The sequence below is a fragment of the Euprymna scolopes genome, chromosome 46 (assembly GCF_053919585.1).
Source record: "Euprymna scolopes isolate OS-2025 chromosome 46, ASM5391958v1, whole genome shotgun sequence".
NCBI lineage: Eukaryota > Metazoa > Mollusca > Cephalopoda > Sepiida > Sepiolidae > Euprymna > Euprymna scolopes.
Genome location: NC_136527.1, coordinates 121,095,778 through 121,110,826, shown reverse-complemented (window position 1 = coordinate 121,110,826; position 15,049 = coordinate 121,095,778). Strand labels below are relative to the sequence as shown.

At 23.0% G+C, this 15,049-nt stretch overlaps 1 long non-coding RNA gene across 2 annotated transcripts in view; it reads left to right on the top strand.

The window, feature by feature from the left end:
* Positions 1 to 15,049, top strand: part of LOC145271218 (uncharacterized) — a 44,247-nt gene that overhangs the window by 28,141 nt on the left and 1,057 nt on the right. The window contains exons 8-10 of one of the 2 annotated variants that reach the window (XR_013865757.1): positions 385 to 2,081; positions 9,466 to 10,384; positions 11,620 to 14,513. This is a non-coding gene — a long non-coding RNA (uncharacterized LOC145271218). Of the gene's footprint in view, positions 1 to 384; positions 2,082 to 7,678; positions 10,385 to 11,619; positions 14,514 to 15,049 lie in introns of both variants that reach the window. The other variant, XR_013865756.1, reaches the window with a different exon arrangement.

The window sequence follows — 15,049 nt, the reverse complement described above, 5'->3', positions numbered from 1 at the left end:
AAAGAGAGACAACTTAATTTGAAGGTGATGTCATTATAAAAAAAAGAATAAAAAAAAGGTGCTTATTTAAATTGGCACTTATAGTGATAATTAAAAAAAAGGAAAGAAAATATGACAATAAAAGAGAGACAACTTAATTTGAAGGTGATGTCATTATAAAAAAAAGAATAAAAAAAAGGTGCTTATTTAAATTGGCACTTATAGCGATAATTAAAAAAAAGTACAGAAAATATGACAATAAAAGAGAGACAACTTAATTTGAAGGTGATGTCATTATAAAAAAAAGAATAAAAAAAGGTGCTTATTTAAATTGGCACTTATAGCGATAATTAAAAAAAAAGTAAAGAAAATATGACAATAAAAGAGAGACAACTTAATTTGAAGGTGATGTCATTATAAAAAAAAAGAATAAAAAAAAGGTGCTTATTTAAATTGGCACTTATAGCGATAATTAAAAAAAAGTAAAGAAAATATGACAATAAAAGAGAGACAACTTAATTTGAAGGTGATGTCATTATAAAAAAAAGAATAAAAAAAAGGTGCTTATTTAAATTGGCACTTATAGCGATAATTAAAAAAAAGTAAAGAAAATATGACAATAAAAGAGAGACAACTTAATTTGAAGGTGATGTCATTATAAAAAAAAGAATAAAAAAAAGGTGCTTATTTAAATTGGCACTTATAGCGATAATTAAAAAAAAGTAAAGAAAATATGACAATAAAAGAGAGACAACTTAATTTGAAGGTGATGTCATTATAAAAAAAAGAATAAAAAAAAGGTGCTTATTTAAATTGGCACTTATAGCGATAATTAAAAAAAAGTAAAGAAAATATGACAATAAAAGAGAGACAACTTAATTTGAAGGTGATGTCATTATAAAAAAAATATTTAAAAAAAGGTGCTTTTTAAATTGGCACTTATAGCGATAATTAAAAAAAAGTAAAGAAAATATGACAATAAAAGAGAGACAACTTAATTTGAAGGTGATGTCATTATAAAAAAAAGAATTAAAAAAAGGTGCTTATTTAAATTGGCACTTATAGCGATAATTAAAACAAGTAAAGAAAATATGACAATAAAAGAGAGATAACTTAATTTGAAGGTGATGCCAATATAAAAAAAGATTAAAAAAGGTGCTTATTTAAATTGGCACTTATAGCGATAATTAAAAAAAAGTAAAGAAAATATGACAATAAAAGAGAGACAACTTAATTTGAAGGTGATGTCATTATAAAAAACATTAAAAAAAGGTGCTTATTAAAATTGGCACTTATAGCGATAATTCAAAAAAAGTAAAGAAAATATGACAATAAAAGAGAGACAACTTAATTTGAAGGTGATGTCATTATAAAAAAAGAATAAAACAAGGTGCTCATTTAAATTGGCACTTACAGTGACAATTAAAAAAAAGTAAAGAAAATATGACAATAAAAGAGAGACAACTTAATTTGAAGGTGATGTCATTATAAAAAAAAGAATAAAAAAAAGGTGCTTATTTAAATTGGCACTTATAGCGATAATTAAAAAAAAGTAAAAAAATATGACAATAAAAGAGAGACAACTTAATTTGAAGGTGATGTCATTATAAAAAAAAGAATTAAAACAGGGTGCTTATTTAAATTGGCACTTATAGCGATAATTAAAAAAAAGTAAAAAAATATGACAATAAAAGACAGACAACTTAATTTGAAGGTGATGTCATTATAAAAAAAAGAATTAAAAAAGGTGCTTATTTAAATTGGCACTTATAGTGATAAAAAAAATAAAGTAAAGAAAATATGACAATAAAAGAGAGACAACTTAATTTGACTGTGATGTCATTATAAAAAAAAATAAACAAAATAGTGCTTATTTAAATTGGCACTTATAGCGATAATTAAAAACAGTAAAGAAAATATGACAATAAAAGAGAGACAACTTAATTTGAAGGTGATGTCATTTTAAAAAAAAATTAAACAAAGGTGCTTATAAAAATTGGCACTTATAGTGATAATTAAAAAAAAGTAAAGAAAATATGACAATAAAAGAGAGACAACTTAATTTGAAGGTGATGTCATTATAAAAAAAAGAATAAAAAAAGGTGCTTATTTAAATTGGCACTTATAGTGATAATTAAAAAAAAGGAAAGAAAATATGACAATAAAAGAGAGACAACTTAATTTGAAGGTGATGTCATTATAAAAAAAAGAATAAAAAAAAGGTGCTTATTTAAATTGGCACTTATAGCGATAATTAAAAAAAAGTACAGAAAATATGACAATAAAAGAGAGACAACTTAATTTGAAGGTGATGTCATTATAAAAAAAAGAATAAAAAAAGGTGCTTATTTAAATTGGCACTTATAGCGATAATTAAAAAAAAAGTAAAGAATATATGACAATAAAAGAGAGACAACTTAATTTGAAGGTGATGTCATTATAAAAAAAAGAATAAAAAAAAGGTGCTTATTTAAATTGGCATTTATAGCGATAATTAAAAAAAAGTAAAGAAAATATGATAATAAAAGAGAGACAACTTAATTTGAAGGTGATGTCATTATAAAAAAAAGAATAAAAAAAAGGTGCTTATTTAAATTGGCACTTATAGCGATAATTAAAAAAAAGTAAAGAAAATATGACAATAAAAGAGAGACAACTTAATTTGAAGGTGATGTCATTATAAAAAAAAGAATAAAAAAAAGGTGCTTATTTAAATTGGCACTTATAGCGATAATTAAAAAAAAGTAAAGAAAATATGACAATAAAAGAGAGACAACTTAATTTGAAGGTGATGTCATTATAAAAAAAATATTTAAAAAAAGGTGCTTATTTAAATTGGCACTTATAGCGATAATTAAAAAAAAGTAAAGAAAATATGACAATAAAAGAGAGACAACTTAATTTGCAGGTGATGTCATTATAAAAAAAAGAATAAAAAAAAGGTGCTTATTTAAATTGGCACTTATAGCGATAATTAAAAAAAAGTAAAGAAAATATGACAATAAAAGAGAGACAACTTAATTTGAAGGTGATGTCATTAAAAAAAAAAGAATTAAAAAAAGGTGCTTATTTAAATTGGCACTTATAGCGATAATTAAAACAAGTAAAGAAAATATGACAATAAAAGAGAGATAACTTAATTTGAAGGTGATGTCAATATAAAAAAAGATTAAAAAAGGTGCTTATTTAAATTGGCACTTATAGCGATAATTAAAAAAAAGTAAAGAAAATATGACAATAAAAGAGAGACAACTTAATTTGAAGGTGATGTCATTATAAAAAACATTAAAAAAAGGTGCTTATTAAAATTGGCACTTATAGCGATAATTCAAAAAAAGTAAAGAAAATATGACAATAAAAGAGAGACAACTTAATTTGAAGGTGATGTCATTATAAAAAAAGAATAAAACAAGGTGCTCATTTAAATTGGCACTTACAGTGACAATTAAAAAAAAGTAAAGGAAATATGACAATAAAAGAGAGACAACTTAATTTGAAGGTGATGTCATTATAAAAAAAAGAATAAAAAAAGGTGCTTATTTAAATTGGCACTTATAGCGATAATTAAAAAAAAGTAAAAAAATATGACAATAAAAGAGAGACAACTTAATTTGAAGGTGATGTCATTATAAAAAAAAGAATTAAAACAGGGTGCTTATTTAAATTGGCACTTATAGCGATAATTAAAAAAAAGTAAAAAAATATGACAATAAAAGACAGACAACTTAATTTGAAGGTGATGTCATTATAAAAAAAAGAATTAAAAAAGGTGCTTATTTAAATTGGCACTTATAGCGATAATTAAAAAAAAGTAAAGAAAATATGACAATAAAAGACAGACAACTTAATTTGAAGGTGATGTCATTATAAAAAAAAGAATTAAAACAGGGTGCTTATTTAAATTGGCACTTATAGCGATAATTAAAAAAAAGTAAAAAAATATGACAATAAAAGACAGACAACTTAATTTGAAGGTGATGTCATTATAAAAAAAAGAATTAAAAAAGGTGCTTATTTAAATTGGCACTTATAGTGATAATAAAAATAAAGTAAAGAAAATATGACAATAAAAGAGAGACAACTTAATTTGACTGTGATGTCATTATAAAAAAAAAAAAACAAAATAGTGCTTATTTAAATTGGCACTTATAGCGATAATTAAAAAAAGTAAAGAAAATATGACAATAAAAGGGAGACAACTTAATTTGAAGGTGATGTCATTTTAAAAAAAAATTAAACAAAGGTGCTTATAAAAATTGGCACTTATAGTGATAATAAAAAAAAAGTAAAGAAAATATGACAATAAAAGAGAGACAACTTAATTTGAAGGTGATGTCATTATAAAAAAAAGAATAAAAAAAAGGTGCTTATTTAAATTGGCACTTATAGTGATAATTAAAAAAAAGGAAAGAAAATATGACAATAAAAGAGAGACAACTTAATTTGAAGGTGATGTCATTATAAAAAAAAGAATTAAAAAAAGGTGCTTATTTAAATTGGCACTTATAGCGATAATTAAAAAAAAGTACAGAAAATATGACAATAAAAGAGAGACAACTTAATTTGAAGGTGATGTCATTATAAAAAAAAGAATAAAAAAAAGGTGCTTATTTAAATTGGCACTTATAGCGATAATTAAAAAAAAGTAAAGAAAATATGACAATAAAAGAGAGACAACTTAATTTGAAGGTGATGTCATTATAAAAAAAATATTTAAAAAAAGGTGCTTTTTAAATTGGCACTTATAGCGATAATTAAAAAAAGTAAAAAAATATGACAATAAAAGAGAGACAACTTAATTTGAAGGTGATGTCATTATAAAAAAAATATTTAAAAAAAGGTGCTTATTTAAATTGGCACTTATAGCGATAATTAAAAAAAAGTAAAGAAAATATGACAATAAAAGAGAGACAACTTAATTTGAAGGTGATGTCATTATAAAAAAAAGAATAAAAAAAAGGTGCGTGTTTAAATTGGCACTTATAGTGATAATTAAAAAAAAGTAAAGAAAATATGACAATAAAAGAGAGACAACTTAATTTGGAGGTGATGTCATTATAAAAAAAAGAATAAAAAAAAGGTGCTTATTTAAATTGGCACTTATAGCGATAATTAAAAAAAAGTAAAGAAAATATGACAATAAAAGAGAGACAACTTAATTTGCAGGTGATGTCATTATAAAAAAAAGAATAAAAAAAAGGTGCTTATTTAAATTGGCACTTATAGCGATAATTAAAAAAAAGTAAAGAAAATATGACAATAAAAGAGAGACAACTTAATTTGAAGGTGATGTCATTATAAAAAAAAGAATTAAAAAAAGGTGCTTATTTAAATTGGCACTTATAGCGATAATTAAAACAAGTAAAGAAAATATGACAATAAAAGAGAGATAACTTAATTTGAAGGTGATGTCAATATAAAAAAAGATTAAAAAAGGTGCTTATTTAAATTGGCACTTATAGCGATAATTAAAAAAAAGTAAAGTAAATATGACAATAAAAGAGAGACAACTTAATTTGAAGGTGATGTCATTATAAAAAACATTAAAAAAGGTGCTTATTAAATTTGGCACTTATAGCGATAATTCAAAAAAAGTAAAGAAAATATGACAATAAAAGAGAGACAACTTAATTTGAAGGTGATGTCATTATAAAAAAAGAATAAAACAAGGTGCTCATTTAAATTGGCACTTACAGTGACAATTAAAAAAAAGTAAAGAAAATATGACAATAAAAGAGAGACAACTTAATTTGAAGGTGATGTCATTATAAAAAAAAGAATAAAAAAAAGGTGCTTATTTAAATTGGCACTTATAGCGATAATTAAAAAAAAGTAAAAAAATATGACAATAAAAGAGAGACAACTTAATTTGAAGGTGATGTCATTATAAAAAAAAGAATTAAAACAGGGTGCTTATTTAAATTGGCACTTATAGCGATAATTAAAAAAAAGTAAAAAAATATGACAATAAAAGAGAGACAACTTAATTTGAAGGTGATGTCATTATAAAAAAAAGAATTAAAAAAGGTGCTTATTTAAATTGGCACTTATAGTGATAATAAAAATAAAGTAAAGAAAATATGACAATAAAAGAGAGACAACTTAATTTGACTGTGATGTCATTATAAAAAAAAAAAAACAAAATAGTGCTTATTTAAATTGGCACTTATAGCGATAATTAAAAACAGTAAAGAAAATATGACAATAAAAGGGAGACAACTTAATTTGAAGGTGATGTCATTTTAAAAAAAAATTAAACAAAGGTGCTTATAAAAATTGGCACTTATAGTGATAATAAAAAAAAAGTAAAGAAAATATGACAATAAAAGAGAGACAACTTAATTTGAAGGTGATGTCATTATAAAAAAAAGAATAAAAAAAAGGTGCTTATTTAAATTGGCACTTATAGTGATAATTAAAAAAAAGGAAAGAAAATATGACAATAAAAGAGAGACAACTTAATTTGAAGGTGATGTCATTATAAAAAAAAGAATTAAAAAAAGGTGCTTATTTAAATTGGCACTTATAGCGATAATTAAAAAAAAGTACAGAAAATATGACAATAAAAGAGAGACAACTTAATTTGAAGGTGATGTCATTATAAAAAAAAGAATAAAAAAAGGTGCTTATTTAAATTGGCACTTATAGCGATAATTAAAAAAAAAGTAAAGAAAATATGACAATAAAAGAGAGACAACTTAATTTGAAGGTGATGTCATTATAAAAAAAAGAATAAAAAAAAGGTGCTTATTTAAATTGGCACTTATAGTGATAATTAAAAAAAAGGAAAGAAAATATGACAATAAAAGAGAGACAACTTAATTTGAAGGTGATGTCATTATAAAAAAAAGAATAAAAAAAGGTGCTTATTTAAATTGGCACTTATAGCGATAATTAAAAAAAAGTACAGAAAATATGACAATAAAAGAGAGACAACTTAATTTGAAGGTGATGTCATTATAAAAAAAAGAATAAAAAAAGGTGCTTATTTAAATTGGCACTTATAGCGATAATTAAAAAAAAAGTAAAGAAAATATGACAATAAAAGAGAGACAACTTAATTTGAAGGTGATGTCATTATAAAAAAAAGAATAAAAAAAAGGTGCTTATTTAAATTGGCACTTATAGTGATAATTAAAAAAAAGGAAAGAAAATATGACAATAAAAGAGAGACAACTTAATTTGAAGGTGATGTCATTATAAAAAAAAGAATAAAAAAAAGGTGCTTATTTAAATTGGCACTTATAGCGATAATTAAAAAAAAGTACAGAAAATATGACAATAAAAGAGAGACAACTTAATTTGAAGGTGATGTCATTATAAAAAAAAGAATAAAAAAAGGTGCTTATTTAAATTGGCACTTATAGCGATAATTAAAAAAAAAGTAAAGAAAATATGACAATAAAAGAGAGACAACTTAATTTGAAGGTGATGTCATTATAAAAAAAAGAATAAAAAAAAGGTGCTTATTTAAATTGGCACTTATAGCGATAATTAAAAAAAAGTAAAGAAAATATGACAATAAAAGAGAGACAACTTAATTTGAACGTGATGTCATTATAAAAAAAAGAATAAAAAAAAGGTGCTTATTTAAATTGGCACTTATAGCGATAATTAAAAAAGTAAAGAAAATATGACAATAAAAGAGAGACAACTTAAATTGAAGGTGATGTCATTATAAAAAAAAATACACAAAAAGGTGCTTATTTAAATTGGCACTTATAGCGATAATTAAAAAAAAGTAAAGAAAATATGACAATAAAAGAGAGACAACTTAATTTGAAGGTGATGTCATTATAAAAAAAAGAATAAAAAAAAGGTGCTTATTTAAATTGGCACTTATAGCGATAATTAAAAAAAAGTAAAGAAACTATGACAATAAAAGAGAGACAACTTAATTTGAAGGTGATGTAATTATAAAAAAAAAACACAAAAAGGTGCTTATTTAAATTGGCACTTATAGCACTAATTAAAAAAAGTAAAGAAAATATGACAATAAAAGAGAGACAACTTTATTTGAAGGTGATGTCATTATAAAAAAAAGAATAAAAAAAAGGTGCTTATTTAAATTGGCACTTATAGCGATAATTAAAAAAAAGTAAAGAAAATATGACAATAAAAGAGAGACAACTTAAATTGAAGGTGATGTCATTTTAAAAAAAAAAGATTAAAAAAAGGTGCTTATTTAAATTGGCACTTATAGCGATAATTAAAAAAGTAAAGAAAATATGACAATAAAAGAGAGACAACTTAATTTGAAGGTGATGTCATTATAAAAAAAAGATTAAAAAAAAGGTGCTTATTTAAATTGGCACTTATAACGGTAATTAAAAAAAAGTAAAGAAAATATGACAATAAAAGAGAGACAACTTAATTTGAAGGTGATGTCATTATAAAAAAAAAGAATAAAAAAAGGTGCTTATTTAAATTGGCACTTATAGCGATAATTAAAAAAAAGTAAAGAAAATATGACAATAAAAGAGAGACAACTTAATTTGAAGGTGATGTCATTATAAAAACCAGAATAAAAAAAAGGTGCTTATTTAAATTGGCACTTATAGCGATAATTAAAAAAAAGTAAAGAAAATATGACAATAAAAGAGAGACAACTTAATTTGAATGTGATGCCATTATAAAAAAAAGAATAAAAAAGGTGCTTATTTAAATTGGCACTTATAGCGATAATTAAAAAAAAGTAAAGAAAATATGACAATAAAAGAGAGACAACTTAATTTGAAGGTGATGTCATTATAAAAAAAAGAATAAAAAAAAGGTGCTTATTTAAATTGGCCCTTATAGCGATAATTAAAAAAGTAAAGAAAATATGACAATAAAAGAGAGACAACTTAAATTGAAGGTGATGTCATTATAAAAAAAAATACACAAAAAGGTGCTTATTTAAATTGGCACTTATAGCGATAATTAAAAAAAAGTAAAGAAAATATGACAATAAAAGAGAGACAACTTAATTTGAAGGTGATGTCATTATAAAAAAAAGAATAAAAAAAAGGTGCTTATTTAAATTGGCACTTATAGCGATAATTAAAAAAAAGTAAAGAAACTATGACAATAAAAGAGAGACAACTTAATTTGAAGGTGATGTCATTATAAAAAAAAAACACAAAAAGGTGCTTATTTAAATTGGCACTTATAGCACTAATTAAAAAAAGTAAAGAAAATATGACAATAAAAGAGAGACAACTTAAATTGAAGGTGATGTCATTTTAAAAAAAAAAGATTAAAAAAAGGTGCTTATTTAAATTGGCACTTATTGCGATAATTAAAAAAGTAAAGAAAATATGACAATAAAAGAGAGACAACTAAATTTGAAGGTGATGTCATTATAAAAAAAAGATTAAAAAAAAGGTGCTTATTTAAATTGGCACTTATAACGGTAATTAAAAAAAAGTAAAGAAAATATGACAATAAAAGAGAGACAACTTAATTTGAAGGTGATGTCATTATAAAAAAAAAGAATAAAAAAAGGTGCTTATTTAAATTGGCACTTATAGTGATAATTAAAAAAAAGTAAACAAAATATGACAATAAAAGAGAGACAACTTAATTTGAAGGTGATGTCATTATAAAAAAAAATACACAAAAAAGTGCTTATTTAAATTGGCACTTATAGCGAAAATTAAAAAAAAGTAAAGAAAATATGACAATAAAAGAGAGACAACTTAATTTGAAGGTGATGTCATTATAAAAAGAATACACAAAAAGGTGCTTATTTAAATTGGCACTTATAGCGATAATTAAAAAAAAGTAAAGAAAATATGACAATAAAAGAGAGACAACCTCATTTGAAGGTGATGTCATTATAAAAAAAAGATTAAACAAAGGTGCTTGTTTAAATTGGCACTTATAGCGATAATTAAAAAAAAAGTAAAGAAAATATGACAATAAAAGAGAGACAACTTAATTTGAATGTGATGCCATTATAAAAAAAAGAATAAAAAAGGTGCTTATTTAAATTGGCACTTATAGCGATAATTAAAAAAAAGGAAAGAAAATATGACAATAAAAGAGAGACAACTTAATTTGAAGGTGATGTCATTATAAAAAAAAAGAATAAAAAAAGGTGCTTATTTAAATTGGCACTTATAGCGATAATTAAAAAAAAGTAAAGAAAATATGACAATAAAAGAGAGACAACTTAATTTGAAGGTGATGTCATTATAAAAAAAAGAATAAAAAAAAGGTGCTTATTTAAATTGGCACTTATAGCGATAATTAAAAAAAAGTAAAGAAAATATGACAATAAAAGAGAGACAACTTAATTTGAATGTGATGCCATTATAAAAAAAAGAATAAAAAAGGTGCTTATTTAAATTGGCACTTATAGCGATAATTAAAAAAAAGTAAAGAAAATATGACAATAAAAGAGAGACAACTTAATTTGAAGGTGATGTCATTATAAAAAAAAAGAATAAAAAAAGGTGCTTATTTAAATTGGCACTTATAGCGATAATTAAAAAAAAGTAAAGAAAATATGACAATAAAAGAGAGACAACTTAATTTGAATGTGATGCCATTATAAAAAAAAGAATAAAAAAGGTGCTTATTTAAATTGGCACTTATAGCGATAATTAAAAAAAAGTAAAGAAAATATGACAATAAAAGAGAGACAACTTAATTTGAAGGTGATGTCATTATAAAAAAAAATACACAAAATGGTGCTTATTTAAATTGGCACTTATAGTGATAATTAAAAAAAAGTAAAGAAAATATGACAATAAAAGAGAGACAACTTAATTTGGAGGTGATGTCATTATAAAAAAAAGAATAAACACAGGTGCTTATTAAAATTGACACTTATAGCGATAATAAAAACAAGTAAAGAAAATATGACAATAAAAGAGAGACAACTTAATTTGAAGGTGATGTCATTATAAAAAAAAGAATAACAAAAGATTCTTATTTAAATTGGCACTTATAGCGATAATTAAAACAAGTAAAGAAAATATGACAATAAAAGAGAGACAACTTAATTTGAAGGTGATGTCATTATAAAAAAAAGAATAAAAAAGGTGCTTATTTAAATTGGCACTTACTGCGATAATTAAAAAAAAGTAAAGAAAATATTAATATAAAAGAGAGACAACTTAATTTGAAGTAAAGTAAAGAAAATATGACAATGAAAGAGAGACAACTTAATTTGAAGGTGATGTCATTATAAAAAAAATATTTAAAAAAAGGTGCTTATTTTAATTGGCACTTATAGCGATAATTAAAAAAAAGTAAAGAAAATATGACAATAAAAGAGAGACAACTTAATTTGAAGGTGATGTCATTATAAAAAAAAATAAACAAAAAGGTGCTTATTTAAATTGGCACTTATAGCGATAATTAAAAAAAAGTAAAGAAAATATGACAATAAAAGAGAGACAACTTAATTTGAAGGTGATGTCATTATAAAAAAAAGAATAAAAAAAGGTGCTTATTTAAATTGGCACTTATAGCGATAATTAGAAAAAAGTAAAAAAATATGACAATAAAAGAGAGACAACTTAATTTGAAGGTGATGTCATTATAAAAAAAAGAATAAAAAAAGGTGCTTATTTAAATTGGCACTTAGAGCGATAATTAAAAAAAAGTAAAGAAAATATGACAATAAAAGAGAGACAACTTAATTTGAAGGTGATGTCATTATAAAAAAAAAGAATAAAAAAAAGGTGCTTATTTAAATTGGCACTTATAGCGATAAAACAAAAAGTAAAGAAAATATGACAATAAAAGAGTGACAACTTAATTTGAAGGTGATGTCATTATAAAAAAAAGAATAAAAAAAAGATGCGTGTTTAAATTGGCACTTATAGCGATATTTAAAAAAAAGTAAAGAAAATATGACAATAAAAGGGAGACAACTTAATTTGAAGGTGATGTCATTATAAAAAAAAGAATAAAAAAAAGGTGCTTATTTAAATTGGCACTTATAGCGATAATTAAAAAAAAGTAAAGAAAATATGACAATAAAAGAGAGACAACTTAATTTGAAGGTGATGTCATTACAAAAAAAAGAATAAAAAAAAGGTGCTTATTTCAATTGGCACTTATAGCGATAATAAAACAAAGTAAAGAAAATATGACAATAAAAGAGAGACAACTTAATTTGAAGGTGATGTCATTATAAAAAAAGAATTAAAAAAGGTGCTTATTTAAATTGGCACTTATAGCGATAATTAAAAAAGAGTAAAGAAAATATGACAATAAAAGAGAGACAACTTAATTTGAAGGTGATGTCATTATAAAAAAAAAGAATAAAAAAAGGTGCTTATTTAAATTGGCACTTATAGCGATTATTAAATAAAAGTAAAGAAAATATGACAATAAAAGAGAGACAACTTAATTTGAAGGTGATGTCATTATAAAAAAAAAGAATAAAAAAAGGTGCTTATTTAAATTGGCACTTATAGCGATTATTAAAAAAAAGTAAAGAAAATATGACAATAAAAGACAGACAACTTAATTTGAAGGTGATGTCAATATAAAAAAAGAAGTAAAAAAGGTGCTTATTTAAATTGGCACTTATAGCGATAATTAAAAAAAAGTAAAGAAAATATGACAATAAAAGAGAGACAACTTAATTTGAAGGTGATGTCATTATAAAAAAGATTAAAAAAAGGTGCTTATTAAAATTGGCACTTATAGCGATAATTAAAACAAGTAAAGAAAATATGACAATAAAAGAGAGACAACTTAATTTGAAGGTGATGTCATTATAAAAAAAAGAATAAAAAAAAGGTGCTTATTTAAATTGGCACTTATAGCGATAATTAAAAAAAAGTAAAGAAAATATGACAATAAAAGAGAGACAACTTAATTTGAATGTGATGCCATTATAAAAAAAAGAATAAAAAAGGTGCTTATTTAAATTGGCACTTATAGCGATAATTAAAAAAAAGTAAAGAAAATATGACAATAAAAGAGAGACAACTTAATTTGAAGGTGATGTCATTATAAAAAAAAAGAATAAAAAAAGGTGCTTATTTAAATTGGCACTTATAGTGATAATTAAAAAAAAGTAAACACAATATGACAATAAAAGAGAGACAACTTAATTTGAAGGTGATGTCATTATAAAAAAAAATACACAAAAAAGTGCTTATTTAAATTGGCACTTATAGCGAAAATTAAAAAAAAGTAAAGAAAATATGACAATAAAAGAGAGACAACTTAATTTGAAGGTGATGTCATTATAAAAAGAATACACAAAAAGGTGCTTATTTAAATTGGCACTTATAGCGATAATTAAAAAAAAGTAAAGAAAATATAACAATAAAAGAGAGACAACCTCATTTGAAGGTGATGTCATTATAAAAAAAAGATTAAAAAAAGGTGCTTGTTTAAATTGGCACTTATAGCGATAATTAAAAAAAAAGTAAAGAAAATATGACAATAAAAGAGAGACAACTTAATTTGAATGTGATGCCATTATAAAAAAAAGAATAAAAAAGGTGCTTATTTAAATTGGCACTTATAGCGATAATTAAAAAAAAGTAAAGAAAATATGACAATAAAAGAGAGACAACTTAATTTGAAGGTGATGTCATTATAAAAAAAAAGAATAAAAAAAGGTGCTTATTTAAATTGGCACTTATAGCGATAATTAAAAAAAAGTAAAGAAAATATGACAATAAAAGAGAGACAACTTAATTTGAAGGTGATGTCATTATAAAAAAAAGAATAAAAAAAAGGTGCTTATTTAAATTGGCACTTATAGCGATAATTAAAAAAAAGTAAAGAAAATATGACAATAAAAGAGAGACGACTTAATTTGAAGGTGATGTCATTATAAAAAAAAAGAATAAAAAAAGGTGCTTATTTAAATTGGCACTTATAGTGATAATTAAAAAAAAGTAAAGAAAATATGACAATAAAAGAGAGACAACTTAATTTGAAGGTGATGTCATTATAAAAAAAAGAATTAAAAAAAGGTGCTTATTTAAATTGGCACTTATTGCGATAATTAAAAAAAAGTAAAGAAAATATGACAATAAAAGAGAGACAACTTAATTTGAAGGTGATGTCATTATAAAAAAAAATATTTAAAAAAAGGTGCTTATTTAAATTGGCACTTATAGCGATAATTAAAAAAAAGTAAAGAAAATATGACAATAAAAGAGAGACAACTTAATTTGAAGGTGATGTCATTATAAAAAAAAATATTTAAAAAAAGGTGCTTATTTAAATTGGCACTTATAGCGATAATTAAAAAAAAGTAAAGAAAATATGACAATAAAAGAGAGACAACTTAATTTGAAGGTGATGTCATTATAAAAAAAAGAATGAAAAAAAGGTGCTTATTTAAATTGGCACTTATAGCGATAATTAAAAAAAGTAAAGAAAATATGACAATAAAAGAGAGACAACTTAATTTGAAGGTGATGTCATTATAAAAAAAAGAATAACAAAAGGTTCTTATTTAAATTGGCACTTATAGCGATAATTAAAACAAGTAAAGAAAATATGACAATAAAAGAGAGACAACTTAATTTGAAGGTGATGTCATTATAAAAAAAAGAATAAAAAAGGTGCTTATTTAAATTGACACTTACTGCGATAATTAAAAAAAAGTAAAGAAAATATTACAATAAAAGAGAGACAACTTAATTTGAAGTAAAGTAAAGAAAATATGACAATGAAAGAGAGACAACTTAATTTGAAGGTGATGTCATTATAAAAAAAATATTTAAAAAAAGGTGCTTATTTTAATTGGCACTTATAGCGATAATTAAAAAAAAGTAAAGAAAATATGACAATAAAAGAGAGACAACTTAATTTGAAGGTGATGTCATTATAAAAAAAAATAAACAAAAAGGTGCTTATTTAAATTGGCACTTATAGCGATAATTAAAAAAAAGTAAAGAAAAAATGACAATAAAAGAGAGACAACTTAATTTGAAGGTGATGTCATTTAAAAAAAAAAAAAAAAAGGTGCTTATTTAAATTGGCACTTATAGCGATAATTAAAAAAAAGTAAAGAAAATATGACAATAAAAGAGAGACAACTTAATTTGAAGGTGATGTCATTATAAAAAAAAGAATAAAAAAAAGGTGCTTATTTACA